Source organism: Pseudophryne corroboree, assembly GCF_028390025.1.
Source record: "Pseudophryne corroboree isolate aPseCor3 chromosome 3 unlocalized genomic scaffold, aPseCor3.hap2 SUPER_3_unloc_3, whole genome shotgun sequence".
NCBI lineage: Eukaryota > Metazoa > Chordata > Amphibia > Anura > Myobatrachidae > Pseudophryne > Pseudophryne corroboree.
The window spans coordinates 3,038,896-3,054,279 of NW_026967519.1; the positions used below are offsets into that span (position 1 = coordinate 3,038,896).

Here is a 15,384-nt window from a genome sequence, read left to right on the forward strand (position 1 = left end):
ATTGCTTCCAATACTGCCTCCCTGTCGGAGGGAGACGTTGGTAAAGCAGACTTCAGGAACCTGCGAGGGGGAGACGTCTCGAATTCCAATCTGTACCCCTGGGATACTACCTGTAGGATCCAGGGGTCCACTTGCGAGTGAGCCCACTGCGCGCTGAAACTCTTGAGACGACCCCCCACCGCACCTGAGTCCGCTTGTAAGGCCCCAGCGTCATGCTGAGGACTTGGCAGAAGCGGTGGAGGGCTTCTGTTCCTGGGAAGAGGCTGTCTGCTGCAGTCTTTTTCCCTTTCCTCTACCCCGGGGCAGATATGACTGGCCTTTTGCCCGCTTGCCCTTATGGGGACGAAAGGACTGAGGCTGAAAAGACGGTGTCTTTTTCTGCTGAGAGGTGAGTTGGGGTAAAAAGGTGGATTTTCCAGCTATTGCCGTGGCCACCAGGTCCGAAAGACCGACCCCAAATAACTCCTCCCCTTTATACGGCAATACTTCCATATGCCGTTTGGAATCCGCATCACCTGACCACTGTCGTGTCCATAAACATCTTCTGGCAGAAATGGACATCGCACTTACTCTTGATGCCAGGGTGCAAATATCCCTCTGTGCATCACGCATATATAGAAACGCATCTTTTAAACGCTCTATAGTCAATAAAATACTGTCCCTGTCCAGGGTATCAATATTTTCAGTCAGGGACTCCGACCACGCCACCCCAGCGCTGCACATCCAGGCTGAGGCAATCGCTGGTCGCCGTATAACACCAGTATGTGTGTATATACTTTTTAGGACATTTTCCAGCTTCCTATCAACTGGCTCCTTGAGGGCGGCCGTATCAGGAGACGGTAACGCCACTTGTTTTGATAAGCGTGTGAGTGCCTTATCCACCCTAGGGGGTGTTTCCCAACGCGCCCTAACTTCTGGCGGGAAAGGGTATAATGCCAATAATTTATCGGGGGAGACCCACGCATCATCACACACTTCATTTAATTCTTCTGATTCAGGAAAAACTACGGGTAGTTTTTTCACACCCCACATAATACCCTTTTTTGTGGTACTCGTAGTATCAGAAATATGCAAAGCCTCCTTCATTGCCGTGATCATGTAACGTGTGGCCCTACTGGAAAATACGTTTGTTTCTTCACCGTCGACACTGGAGTCAGTGTCCGTGTCTGTGTCGACCGACTGAGGTAATGGGCGCTTTTGACGGTGTTTGAGACGCCTGGACAGGCACTAACTGACTTGCCGGCTGTCTCATGTCGTCAACAGTTTTTTGTAAAGTGCTGACACTATCACGTAATTCCTTAAATAAGACCATCCAGTCAGGTGTCGACTCCCTAGGGGGTGACATCACTAATACAGGCAATTGCTCCGCCTCCACACCATTTTCCTCCTCATACATGTCGACACACGCGTACCAACACACAGCACACACACAGGGAATGCTCTGATAGAGGACAGGACCCCACTAGCCCTTTGGGGAGACAGAGGGAGAGTTTGCCAGCACACACCAGAGCGCTATATATGTATAGGGACAACCTTATAAATAAGTGTTTCTCCCTTATAGCTGCTATATATGTTTTTATATGCCAAATTAGTGCCCCCCCCCCCCTCTCTTTTTTACCCTGTTTCTGTAGTGCAGGGGAGAGTCAGGGAGACGTCCTTCCAGCTGAGCTGTGAGGGAAAATGGCGCTTGTGTGCTGAGGAGATAGGCTCCGCCCCCTTCACGGCGGCCTTTCTCCCGCTTTTTATGAGGTAAAATGGCAGGGGTTAAATACATCCATATAGCCCAGGAGCTATATGTGATGTATTTTTTACCATAAATAGTGTTTTCATTGCGTCTCAGGGCGCCCCCCCCCAGCGCCCTGCACCCTCAGTGACCGGAGTGTGAAGTGTGCTGAGAGCAATGGCGCACAGCTGCAGTGCTGTGCGCTACCTTTCTTGAAGACAAGATGCCTTCTGCCGCCGATTTCTGGACCTCTTCACTCTTCTGGCTCTGTAAGGGGGCCGGCGGCGCGGCTCCGGGACCCATCCATGGCTGGGCCTGTGATCGTCCCACTGGAGCTAATGTCCAGTAGCCAAGAAGCCCAATCCACTCTGCACGCAGGTGAGTTCGCTTCTTCTCCCCTTAGTCCCTCGATGCAGTGAGCCTGTTGCCAGCAGGACTCACTGAAAATAAAAAAACCTAAGTCTATACTTTTATTCTAAGCAGCTCAGGAGAGCTACCTAGATTGCACCCTTCTCGGCCGGGCACAAAAACCTAACTGAGGCTTGGAGGAGGGTCATAGGGGGAGGAGCCAGTGCACACCACCTAGTCATAAAGCTTTTACTTTTGTGCCCTGTCTCCTGCGGAGCCGCTAATCCCCATGGTCCTGACGGAGTCCCCAGCATCCACTTAGGACGTCAGAGAAATACCCTAAAGCATCAATGACAAACCATCGATGTTTGTCTCCCACCCATATGTACCACTCATGATAGGCTTATTGGTATGATAGAATGTGACCGATTGTGTTATACAATGTCCCGATTGCCACGCTATTACTGACCGCTGGTGTCATGCATCAGATGGCGTATTGATCTAGCATCCGCGTGGACTACTACCAGTGACGAGCGCACACTATTAGGACCACCATCCATACCATATGAGGTGCATGTACTTTATATAACGGCATCCATCCTGTGCAGAACATCCGCCCGTGTTCTATATACTCGCTGTGGGACCTGTTCATGATTGATGCTCCATCATTAAGTATACAACTCACCGCAAAGTATTGTGCTCTGGTTGCTCCTGGGATCCGGGTTGGATATGAAATCCCGGTGGCGGGATGCCGGCTGTCATTATCCCAGCAGCGGGGCGAGCGCAAAGACTCCCCTTGCAGGGGCTTACTGCGCTCGCCACAGGTTCTATTCCCACTCCATGGGTATTGTGGACACCCACGAGTGGGAATAGCCCTGGCGAGGATGTCGTTATTCTCAGCTGTAGGGATTCAGGTGTTGGGATCCTGAACGCTGGGACCCCGACAGCCGGGATATTAACTACATCCCCTGGCATCCCTATCTCTGACACTCACTGACAATTACTAAATGCAAGCCGAGGAACACTGGCACAGATAGGGGAAGGGCAGGGAGGCTGGTGCAGACATAAGGACAAAGAGGCTGGCGCAGACAGGGGAAGGGCAAGGAGTCTGGCGCAGACAGGGGAAGGGCAAAGAGGCTGGCAAAGACAGGGGAAGGACAAGGAGGCTGGCACAGTCAGGGAAAGGACAAGGAGGCTGGCAGAGACAGGGAAAGGACAAGGAGGCTGGCACAGATAGGGGAAGGACAAGGAGGCTTGCAAAGACAGGGGAAGGACATGGAGGCTGGCACAGATAGGGAAAGGACAAGGAGGCTGGCACAGATAGGGGAAGGACAAGGAGGCTTGCAAAGACAGGGGAAGGACAAGGAGGCTGGCACAGACAATGGAAGGACAAGGAGGCTGGCAAAAACAGGTGAAGGACATGGAGGCTGGCACAGATAGGGGAAGGGCAAGGAGGCTGGCGCAGACAGGGGAAGGGCAGGGAGGCTGGCACAGATAGGGGAAGGACAAGGAGGCTTGCAAAGACGGGAAGGACAAGGAGGCTGGCACAGACAATGGAAGGACAAGGAGGCTGGCAAAAACAGGTGAAGGACATGGAGGCTGGCACAGATAGGGGAAGGGCAAGGAGGCTGGCGCAGACAGGGGAAGGGCAAGGAGGCTGGCGCAGACAGGTTAAGGACAAGGAGGCTGGCACAGATGGGGAAGGACAAGGAGGCTGGCAAAGACAGGGGAAGGACAAGGAGGCTGGCAAAGACAGGGGAAGGACAAGGAGGCTGGCAAAGACAGGGGAAGGACAAGGAGGCTGGCAAAGACAGGGGAAGGACAAGGAGGCTGGCACAAACAGGAAGGGCAGGTAGGCTGGCGCAAACAGGAAGGGCAGGGATGCTGGCACAGACATGGGAAGGGCAAGGAGTCTGGCACAGACGGGGAAGGACAGGGAAGCTGGCGCAGACAAAGGAAGGACAAGGAGGCTGGCACATACAGGGAAGGACAAGGAGTCTGGCACAGACAGGGGAAGGGCAGGGAGGCTGGTGCAGACAGGGGAAGGGCAGGGAGGCTGGTGCAGACAGGGGAAGTGCAGGGAGGCTGGCGCAGACAGGGGAAGGACAAGGGGGCTGGCAAAGACAGGGGAAGGACAAGGAGGCTGGCAAAGACAGGGGAAGGACAAGGAGGCTGACACATATGGAAGGGCAGGGAGGCTGGTGCAAACGGGAAGGGCAGGGAGTCTGGCACAGACAGGGGAAGGGCAGGTAGGCTGACACAGAGGAAGGGCAGGGAGGCTGACACAGACAGGGGAATGGCAGAGAACATGGCACAGACAGCGTAGGGTGATAGAATGAGGACACAGAGGCACACTTACCTTGTTACAGACAGTGAGTCCCACCAGCAACTGCCCCAGTGGGTCAGTCTGACACGGCCTGCATTCTGTGCACAACTACTAGCCACCTACAGTGTAGGCTATTCTGAGGAACCAGAGGAAGCGGCTGTAAGAGCTCCTGGCGAGGTGTCATTCTATGCCAGAAGCAGGTTTTCAGCTTTTGTGTGTCCTACTGATATTCCTCCGGATGACATGCAATCATGTCGATATGGCCTAAATGTCGACACTGAATGCCGTCAAAATGTTGACACGGTTTTAGGGTTGGGTTTCAACAAGGCTTAGGTGCAGAATTAGGTTTACATGTAAAATTCCAATCAACATTATGTCAGTGTCGACATAATATATCACATCCCTTTATAGAGGTATTTATTTATTGACATTTATTTATATCGGGCACGCATATTCCGTTGTGCTTTACAAGTGGAACAAGCCAATAAGAAATCAGACTGGGTATTAAAAATGACATAGAAAGAGGTAAAAGGACCTTGCCCACAAGCTTACAATCTATAGGTTTACAGTGAAACACAAGGTTAGCACTCTACACCCTGCATAGTTGCTCAGCTGCATTGGCTACATGATCCAGTCACACAGTAGTGTAGGTCTGCGGTCAGAGGGCAGAGGGTTGTGCAGAGAGAGAACACATGTAAGTTTTGTGTGAACTGTGTAGGTGGGTTGGTGAGTAGAATATCTTATGGAGGGTACATGGGTGATCATTTTGGCTGCAGCTGGGATTACTGACAGCCCCAACTAAGTGTCTGAGAAACTTTATACGTCATTTTAGGAAGTGACATTACACATTTTTTGGTCAAAGGTCATTGAATATATCTGCGATGAGATTGGGGTACCATGCGTTCAGTAATGATTAGGTCCGTCTAGGATGTCCTATCTTCCAGAAGTGACAATCTGTGACAATTCGGAGCTATAACCACAAAGGTTGGCAACTATCAGCCATGATGATAAGCAGAATGTAAGGAGAGAACACCAATCATCTTCATCTAGTATTACGCCCATTGCGTACCAGGGTAGGTGTCTGCGGACCTTGTGCCTCATCGACAGACTTTGGGAAGCCGGTCTTTGCAGGAGGTCCCAGAGGATATGAGGTAGAGGACGCAGTTGTGTAGAGTCAGGTGGCGAACATATTAAAAAGAAAGATGCAATATGCTATGCAATAGGTTCCAGCTTAAGGGTCTGGCTTGTTTTCAGTGAGATCGCCGCTAAATTTAAAGCGGCAATTCGTTCTAAGGCTGGTTTTGCCTCATATCTAATTGGCGCTACAAACCTAGCGACAAGCTTGCTGAAAAACACGCCGGTCGCTTAAACTTGGAGCCTATTGCATAGCCCCCTAAGCCTTCCAGGTATGCCATCTTTTATAGGTACAGCCAACATTCCCCCACATGTTGACTGAGCTGAAATAAACAGTCCACACCACCACACCAATAAATTATTAGTTCCCACCCCCACCATTACCTTAATAGCTACATTACATTAATAGCCCCCACCATCCCCACACAGGTACCTTCCCTCCTGTACTCTTCTGCCTGTCTCTCTCGTACTGCCTTCACATGTGGGATGGTGTACAGGACACGAGGTGCACCCCCCTCCCCCCCCATGTGTGACATGCGACTGACAGGGGGCAAAGCAGGAACACACGTAGCAGAATGATCAGGGTGACCTTCCGGCCACATTCGATAAGCACCCAGCGCCCTGGCTTGTGTCCTAGACCACTCTCCATTCCCGGGTTAGGGTAGGATTACAGGATCGGCTTCTTATAGCGTGTGTACTTACATTAAAATACCTGGCGGTTACCCAGAGCTTTCATTGGCTCCTGCACCTGGCCCCTCTGTAATGTCATCCACCGTCATTCAGAGAAGGAAGATTGCATGTACAGTGCCCAAAGCTAATTAAGCATTATTAATAAGTTATTATATTTACGACGCAGTGGGTTTTTTAAGCCACCAATTATCGCTGGATTTATAACAATAGTAATAGATGCAAAACAAGCATGATATAGTATCTAGTACTACTGCCCCTTAAAGTTCGCCGGTCAAAGCTGCCCAGAAACCCCCCCCCCATTTAGGCCAAGACTCACTTTCCCCCACGGCTAAGTAGCCAGGGAGACACCAGAGGCCAGAGCTGGCACGGCACCCGCTGTAAGTAATGGCACCTGATGTGTATACCCAGGAACATAAGTGCCTGCAGGCTGACAGAAGAAGACTTACAAGACCCCGGTGTCTGCTGCAGGTGACCGCTGGATACAGACAGTGGCTGACGGATGTGCCCTTCTACTAGAAGCTATTATCTCTATGGGAACAATCGCTTCATGCTTATGTGAGAAGGTTGAGTATACCTACAGCCTCTATGGCGTCTATGACAAACCGGGACTGTCAGACATTATAAATGAGAAGCCCTAACACACCATCCTGCAGCACTAAGGAGTAAGGAGAGCGAAGTGGTGAACTGAACTCTTATACAGAATCCTTACACTTATCCCTACAACAAACTGGGCCTGAAACCTGGACACTAACCAAAAACCCAAGCTCATACTTTCGTTTCATTTCATGAAGTGTGAAAGGATCCCTACCTCTCTTTGATTACCTCGATTTGATGGCCACTGACGTCAGTGAGAGCAATCCTTAACGTTACAGATAATACACGACACCATGTAGTTAAGAATCACTCTGCGTTTATTGTTCATAACAATGGTATATAAGGCATCATTGTCTAGGGAGGGATTGGAATGTCCAGGGAGGGGTAGGCAAAAGTAAATACTTTATTGGTTTAACTTTACTGCATAGGAGGGATAAAACAGGCTACATGGGGGGATGTAGGATACAGCCTAGTACTTCATCTAGGGGTGGTGATTTCACACAGTTCCCAACAAACTATGGGTGGAGCTATATTCATTTTATGCAATGCAAGCTAAATCCAAGGCAAAAGAAAAAGAAACAATATTTACACAATGCACAATGACAGAGGAGATTTAACCCTTCAATCCCCTCTTAGAATCATGATTGTTATACGACATGATTCTTCTGTAGAGCCCCCTTTTTGTTTCTCCAATTTTTTAGATATTGAACATAATCATCGGGGCCTTTGCTATCAGAGGAGGTGATGGGGCTAGTGGTAACATCATAATACATCAAGACTGTGTCAATACCTTTAGATGTGAGTCTCTTTCCACAGGGAATCACACAATAAACTATGAGACCTATAAAGATTAAAGTTATTATTATGAATATACTTATTTGCACAAGAGCCTGTTTCCAATTTTCAATCCACCCAAAATATTGGCTCCATGGGTTATCAACACCCGAATTTTTCTTAAGTTCTATGGATAAGGTTTCTAATTTGTTTATGGCTAAAGTAACCTTACCATTAGGACCAGTGTTGTCAGGAATATATGTACAACAGCCTTCCACCTTACTAATGTAAACACATGTACCGCCTTTTTCTGCTAGAATCATGTCAAGAGCCATTCTATTTTGGAAGGTCATTTGGGAAGTGGCTTCTAGCTGTTCAGCTATACCTTTAAGAGCATCTTTGGTATCATTAACAAATCTTTGTTGGTTATAATATATATAATTAATCCAGGCTACGTTTTTATTTATAGTTATTATAGGAAACAATGACTCAAAACCCGCAGCCACCTCATCTCTAGCTTTGAACTCATTTGGAACACCTCTTGGGACCCCTATAGTATCAATGTATACGTGTGGGTCAAAGCTACCTCCTGGGAGTGCTCTTTTCTTTCGATTAGCAGGTGTATTAGAGGGAGGAGTGGGGTCATCGGTGATCATTAGGAGTGGCATTATGACTTTGGCTAGGGCACACTCACCATACCATGGTGTGTCTAATTTAGTTCTAAGCTTCATATCCCCACATATATAATAAATGTCACCTAGTGATCTAGTTTGGTTAACTAAAACAGTTGTTCTTTTATTTGCACAGTACCCTGGTGGGAAGGTTTTTAAATTTCTACCTGTGGTAGTGTTAGATGTATAACAGGTATAGTTTCCAGGATATATGGTTATGGTGCTTCCTGGGTTGGGATTTTTTGACAATATGGGATATTCCCTTTTCCACATTTCGCACTGACTGTCATTTGTTTTGGTGTCATTAAAAAGGCTGAAAAAACAATGTTCCTGTTCTAGGGGTATATTAAGGGGCACTGTACCTAGGTGGGGCCTAGATTTGCCACAGACATAGCAGTTACTTTTATTATGTTTGCTAGCACTATACTTCATCCATTCTAACCAGAAATTGATGTCAGAGAAACCAGTTTCAATAGCTAGGGTGTCTTTAAAGGTGGGATTGTTAACGGCCATCATATCCTTGAAGGTGGTTATATGAGGTTTCAAGAGGTTGGGGCGTGGTTTAGGGGGCTTGAGCTGGGCATACTTTTCATTGTTAAACATATCCTGTAACAAGAATGGTGTAAGGGATGGGTTTAAAAAAAAGGATTCACCTAGGACATAGGTGCCTGCATCAGTAGACTGGGGATGTTTTATGCTTAATATGAATTTACTATCACATCTGTTTTGTCTATGAAGGGTAAGACGGGTAAGCAGGGACTCACCATATTTGTCTTTTCTTGAGAGAGCCTCTTTGGGCTGGTATCCATAACTATGGCCAGAATTCCATCCCACTGATCCCCAATACGCACATTTATTTCCCCAATATTTACTAGTAACACAAATATAGGCTTCAGTGGGGGTATTACGTGTACCATACTGATCACACTGCCAGGCATAATGTTTGTTAAGACAGGGAGCAATGGTACAGAAATCTATTTTATAGGCGGCAACCTCAGTATTGGAGGAGTTATACCAAAATGTGTAGGTGCCGGATTTTTGTGTAATGTCTACTTCAGCTGTAGCTTGGCAAGTGAGGACCATTAGGATTATCAACATAGTCCCCAGGATAGAGGTAGGGGACAGGTTCCTCATCCTCCTCTGTTCTTCTGTCTTCGCTAGGTGGGAGGTCAGGGCTGTCTGCCCCCGTTCGTACCTCGCTGGAATCACTTGCTTCCCTCTCTAGGTCTGGTCTAGGAACCTTTTTCACTCGGGATGCATGGATCCAGGTGGGGCTTTCCTCTGTCAGGACTGCTGTTCTGGTTACTGCTACGACCTCTGTCTCTGGACCGTAGGTGAAGTCTCCTGGGTTCTTGTTCCTGGGGAGCACCTTCACCACGACTCTGTCTCCGACTTTAAAGGGGTGTGTAGGTTCCTGTGGATTCAAAGGGTTTTTACAAACAACCTCATGTTCAATTTCATTCAGTTTTGTTATCAGGGACCTGACATACTCTTCTCTGATGAGTTCTAGATCTCCCTCCTGTATTACTAATGGTTTCTTAGCCCAGGGTGTAGGAAAAGGCCTACCCATTAGTATTTCAAATGGGGAGTAACCCAAAGTCTTTTGTGGGGTCATTCTGATCTCTGCTAGGATAATAGGAAGGACCTTCTTCCATTTATGGAAGGTACCCCCTGTGGCCTTCCTAAGCTTGTCTTTGAGGGTCCTATTCATGCGTTCTACGACCCCTGAACTCTGCGGGTGATACGGGATGTGGAATTTCCATTCCACCTGCAGGGCCTTTACCAAGGCCTGTGTAATTTTTGCTGTAAAGGCGGAGCCTTTATCACTATTGATTTGCAATGGGCACCCCCATCTGGGGATGATTTCCTGAGTTAGGATCCTAGCAACTGTCTTTGCATCCTCAGATTTAGTGGGGAATACCTCTGGCCATCGAGAGAACATGTCTACAATGACCAGGGCATACTCCTGTTTACCAATACCTGGGATATGGGTGAAGTCAATTTGCAGGTGTGTAAAGGGTGTGGTGGGGTATTCAAGATGCTGATGTTTTGCCTTGTCAGGGTTGTTGGGGTTGTTTCGCAGACAAGTGATGCATCTACTGACATACTGATCTACTAATGACTTGGCATCCGTGACATAGAAATCATTACGTAAGAGTAAGGTAGTTGTTGCCTTACTGTGGTGTCCTATGCCATGGTAGTGGGCAATAAACAAGGGTGCACTGGACTGGGGTATACAAGGTTTCCCCTCTTTGCAGATTAATCCTGTTTTAGGATTCTTCTGCAAAACTGGGTAAGTCCAGTCAGCTAGGTCGGCATTGGAGGCTGAGGCCTGTAACTGGGTGATCAGGTAGTGGTTGTCGAGAGCTGGGGGGGTCATGATGGACATGTGGGCCTGAGTGATGGGCTGTGAGGCCGCATGTTTGGCAGCAGAGTCAGCAAGAGCATTTCCAAGGGAGACTGCATCCTTCCCCCCCGTGTGTGCCCTGCAATGGAGGATTGCAATGTCAGAGGGCAGGGTTATGGCATGCAGAAGGTCAGAGATGAGTTGGGCATGTGATATGCCTTTTCCATCAGCTCCAAGGAAACCACGGCGTCGCCAAATGACCCCATGGTCATGCACGACGCCGTACCCGTATTTGGAGTCAGTGTAGATGGTGACTGGTTTATTCCGGTAAAGGTGACAAGCCCTTGTGAGAGCAATGAGCTCTGCAGCCTGTGCTGACTGGTAAGGAATGGGCTGTGCTTCCAGAATAATGTCAGGGAGAGTGACAATAGCATAACCCGCTTGGTACGTGGTGTCATTGGGTCTGCTACAGGAACCATCTACAAAAATGACATCCGCGTCGGGGACAGGGACAGGGGACATGTCCAGTCTGGGGGATGTTTCTGACTCAATGGAAGCTGAGCAGTCATGGGGTTCAGGAGGGTGGTCTTCAGGACCTTTGAGCCCCAGTAGAGCGTTGAGAATGGGTGCAGGACCTGAAGAGTTGGTGGCATACTTAATGGTGAGTGAGGGGTTGTTCAAAAGGAGAACCTCATATCCACTGAGGCGCTGAGCTGACATGTGTTGTGTGTGTAACCCTTTTAAAATGGTTAGAACATCATGAGTGGTGTGAAGTATTGTTGTGTGGCCTAGGGTGAGTGTGGTGGCCATTTCAGTTACCATTGCACAGGCTGCAAGTGCCCTGAGGCAAGCAGGCATACCTTGCACTGTGACAGGCATTACTTTGGAAAAAAATGCCACTGGGCGCAACTTTCCTCCATGAAACTGTGTGAGCACCCCCGCCATGGTTTTACAATTGTCCCTTGCAAACAAATGAAAAGGTAGTACATAGTTGGGGAGGCCAAGTGCCGGACTTTTCATTAACATACACTTTAAGCTTTCATATGCAGTTAACATTTCTTGTGACCATTGTACAGTGTTAGGTTTGTCTTTCAGTGTGGCTTGTCTCAAGATGTTATCATAATAGGAACAATCAGATATCCACTGTCTGCAGTAATTTACCATACCCAGAAAAGACAGCAGTTCCCTCTGGGTAGTTGGGGTGACCAGGCCCAATACAGACTGAATGCGCTGTGGACTGACTTTCCTTTCCCCCTGAGTGAGCACAAAACCTAAGTAATCCACATGCTTCTTACACCATTGCATTTTTGTTTTGGACACCTTGTGTCCACATTCACAGAGCCAGTTTAACAGTGATATACCATCCTCCCGGCAGGCCTCCTCAGTTTGACTACAGAGCAGCAGATCATCTGCATACTGTAGCAGGACTGAACCATGGTGAGGGTGCCAGGGCCCCAATGTGGCCTGGAGTACAATGCTATACACAACAGGTGCGTCAATGAAGCCCTGGGGTAAACGACACCAGGTGAGTTGCTTGCCCTCAAAAGAAAAGGCAAAAAGTAACTGTGTCTGTGCATCCACTGGAATGCTAAAAAATGCATTTTTTAAATCAATTACCGAAAAAAATGCAGCATCTGCAGGGATAGCTGAAATGAGTGAGTTAATGTCAGGTACAATGGGTGCTATAGGCACAATGAGTTGGTTAATTGCCCTAAGGTCTTGTACAAACCTTACACTGCCATCTGACTTAGCAACTGGGTTGACTGGTGTGCAGTAAGGTGAAATTACGTGTCTGAGAATGCCTTGTTGGAGAAACTGTTGTATCATTGGTCTAAGACCTTCAATCTTCTCTTGTGACAAGGGGTATTGCTTTTGATAGACAGGTTGTGTGTCAGGTTTCAGGGTTGCTATGACACTGGCCGCAAGGAATGAGGCCAGTGTCATAGGGACCCTCCGACCATAGAGCAGGGTTTACTTTGTCAAAATCAGGTGTAATGTCTGTTGCTTCCCACACCGGTAGGTGTGGGGACTCAACCTCCAGGCCACTGCCAGTGGGTGAAGGGAGAATGGAGATTTCGAGCCTGCTAAGAAGATCCCTTCCCAGAAGATTAATTGGACATTCAGGTATTACAGTGAAATTGTGTTTACCCATATATGTGCCTCCCGTGGTTCTGACACTAAGGGCATCTGTCAGGTAAGCATCTGTGGGTATCCCATTGATTCCCATTGAAGGAGCAGTCTTTACCAAATGACCATCGTACAGGTCGACACACAAAACACTAGTAGTTGCCCCGCTATCTACCAGGAAAGGGATTGCTCTCTTTCCTATAATCAAGGTTAGTAGCGGTGGGTCCTTCCAGTGTCTGGTGAGCTGGGCAAAGGCTGGGATACCCTCCTCCGGGCCCCGTCAGTGGGAGGGGTCCTGCCAGTCAACTCGGAATCGGACATGATCCTGAAAGGGGTTGTTGTGTGACTGTCGGGGATGATCCCGGGAGGGAGCCGGAGCTTGGGGCTGTCGGTGGTTTTGTGGGGGACAAGGGCAATCCCTTGCCCAGTGATCGTCCCTTCCACAGTTGAAGCAGGAGGTTTGTTTCCTGCTGGCAGAGTCAGGGGGGTGGGGTGGCCTGGCTTGTGGGTTTGGGTTTTGATATCGGGCTGGATTGCGGGGTGGGCCAGTAAAGTGCTGCTGGCGTCTATCTCCCCGGTTTCTCTGATTTTGGTAATTATGAGTTGGGGCATTCTGCAAGGGTTTTTTAACATCAAAGCATCCTGCAGCTTCCTTTTCATATAAGTGCTTTTCAAATTCCTTAATATTATCAGAGGTCCAGGAAGAAACACCTTGCTTAACAGGGACCATAACAGATGGCAACAAGTTATTTACAAAGGTAGAAATTAGTAAATGGTCTGTATCTACAAGAGTAAGACCTGCATCTTCAGACCAACACTTTTTAAACCTCTTCCAAAACTCAGTGACAGTTTCAGTGGGCTTTTGTTTACATGCTACGGCAATGGGAAGAGAAGCCCGGGTTTTAAAAATCTCTTTCATATGGGTCTCAATTTCCTTCCACATCTCCGTTACACCGTCCCCAGTATTGAGAGGGTAGCGAACGGCATCGTTAAGGGTGGTAGGAGTGTTTATGGTGGGAATCTTTTTCCAATCCCACCCGTTGTAATGGTCTATAACCCCATCTATGATCAGCTTCATATCTTCTTGAGTATAGCTGCGTCCTGTGCAAGCCTTTTTCAAGTAAGCTATGCAGCCGTCAGGTGCAACAGTGGGTTTGGGACAGTTCTTAACAATTCTGTCTAAATCCTCTATTTCAATGGGTTTCTTTAACAACTGATCCCCTACTGTCATAAAGGGCAGGTGCTGGGTGGCGACACCGAGGAAACCAGTGCCGGATCGCGTTGTGGAGGGGGTGAGAGGGTTGTCAGTAGCAATAGTTAAGTCAGCGTTGCGGCGGGAGGCGGTTTGTCTGTTAGGAGTCTGGACTGTAGTTTCAAGCTTGGTTACATCTATGTGGAGGGTACTGTCAGGGGGGGCTATTTCTCCTTCAGAGCCTCCTGAGCCTCCTTCCCCTCCTCCTCCTCCCCCTCCTCCTTGCATTGGCATTCGTGACAAGGCAATTGCAGCTAAAAGATCTGTGTCTTTTAAGGAGGGATATAGGGGAGTGTAAGGCGGGGGAGAAGAATTTTTCAGAAACTTGTTGCTTCTAAATTCCTCAGCTTTATGCAGTCTGGAAGTTACAGATTTTATTCTACGCTGTTTCTGCTTGATATTCTTGTCATACCAATGAGGTGCTATCGTGAGCCATTGCTCTCCTCCAGCACGCATATATGTCATGTCCCATTGTGGGTCATGATCATACCATGGCCAGGCTTCCTTGTCTTCCAGACAAAGACCTTTGACCATGTCCATATAAAAGGGATAATTAATACCGTCACGGGGGAATGGACTGGGGCTGCCAACTTTCTCTGTCCATCCTGCTAAGTTATCCACCCAAGGGTTAACTAAATAATAATCTGTGGTGGAGTTACGGGCAACATATTCCTTACATGTCTCCCCTGGTAAAGGTGGAGGATAAATGACTGTCTTACTCTGACCCCCTCCCATAGTAAAGAATACAATCTACACCAGCTTTCTACGCAATTTCTACAACAACTTATAACAACTGTCTATGCAATATCACAACAAAAATGCAGTTTAAAAAAAAACCTTCTATACAATTTCACAACAAAAAGACTTTCTATGCAATTTCACAACAAAAAGACTTTCTATGCAATTTCACAACAAAAAAAAATGCAATTTACAAAAACTTTCTATGCATGCATTAGCTAACACCAGTTAATTAGTCATTGACAATATCACAATATTATCTGTATAGTGAGAACATGAAATCTTTTGACGGGTACGCTTACCTTCGTACAAGATGTCAGAAAAATACAGCGATTTAAACAGGAAGCAAGAAAAGTGTTTTGAGTAAAGATATCTGGCAGACGAAAACTTACCAGCCGTCTGGACCAAACATAAGAACTTATCACACTACAAACATACAAGAATATATAGGCGATCAAATCGGGGTATTTTCTACGTTACGTATAGACCCCAGGTCTATTTTTTTTAAGTATCCCAGATACTAACGTCTTTGGAGAATTGCGCTTTTCTCAGACGTATCTTTAAGTCCCAGACATTAAAGATTATATGGTATCCCTGATACCTGTTTTATGTTTTTACATAAAACTTCGTAATATTAAGTCCCGGACTTAAATATTACCT

The 15,384-nt window shown here is 47.5% G+C and overlaps 1 protein-coding gene across 1 annotated transcript in view; it reads left to right on the top strand.

The window, feature by feature from the left end:
- LOC134984004 (zinc finger protein 160-like) overlaps nucleotides 1–15,384 on the top strand; it is a 174,256-nt gene that overhangs the window by 55,051 nt on the left and 103,821 nt on the right. The window lies entirely within an intron of this gene.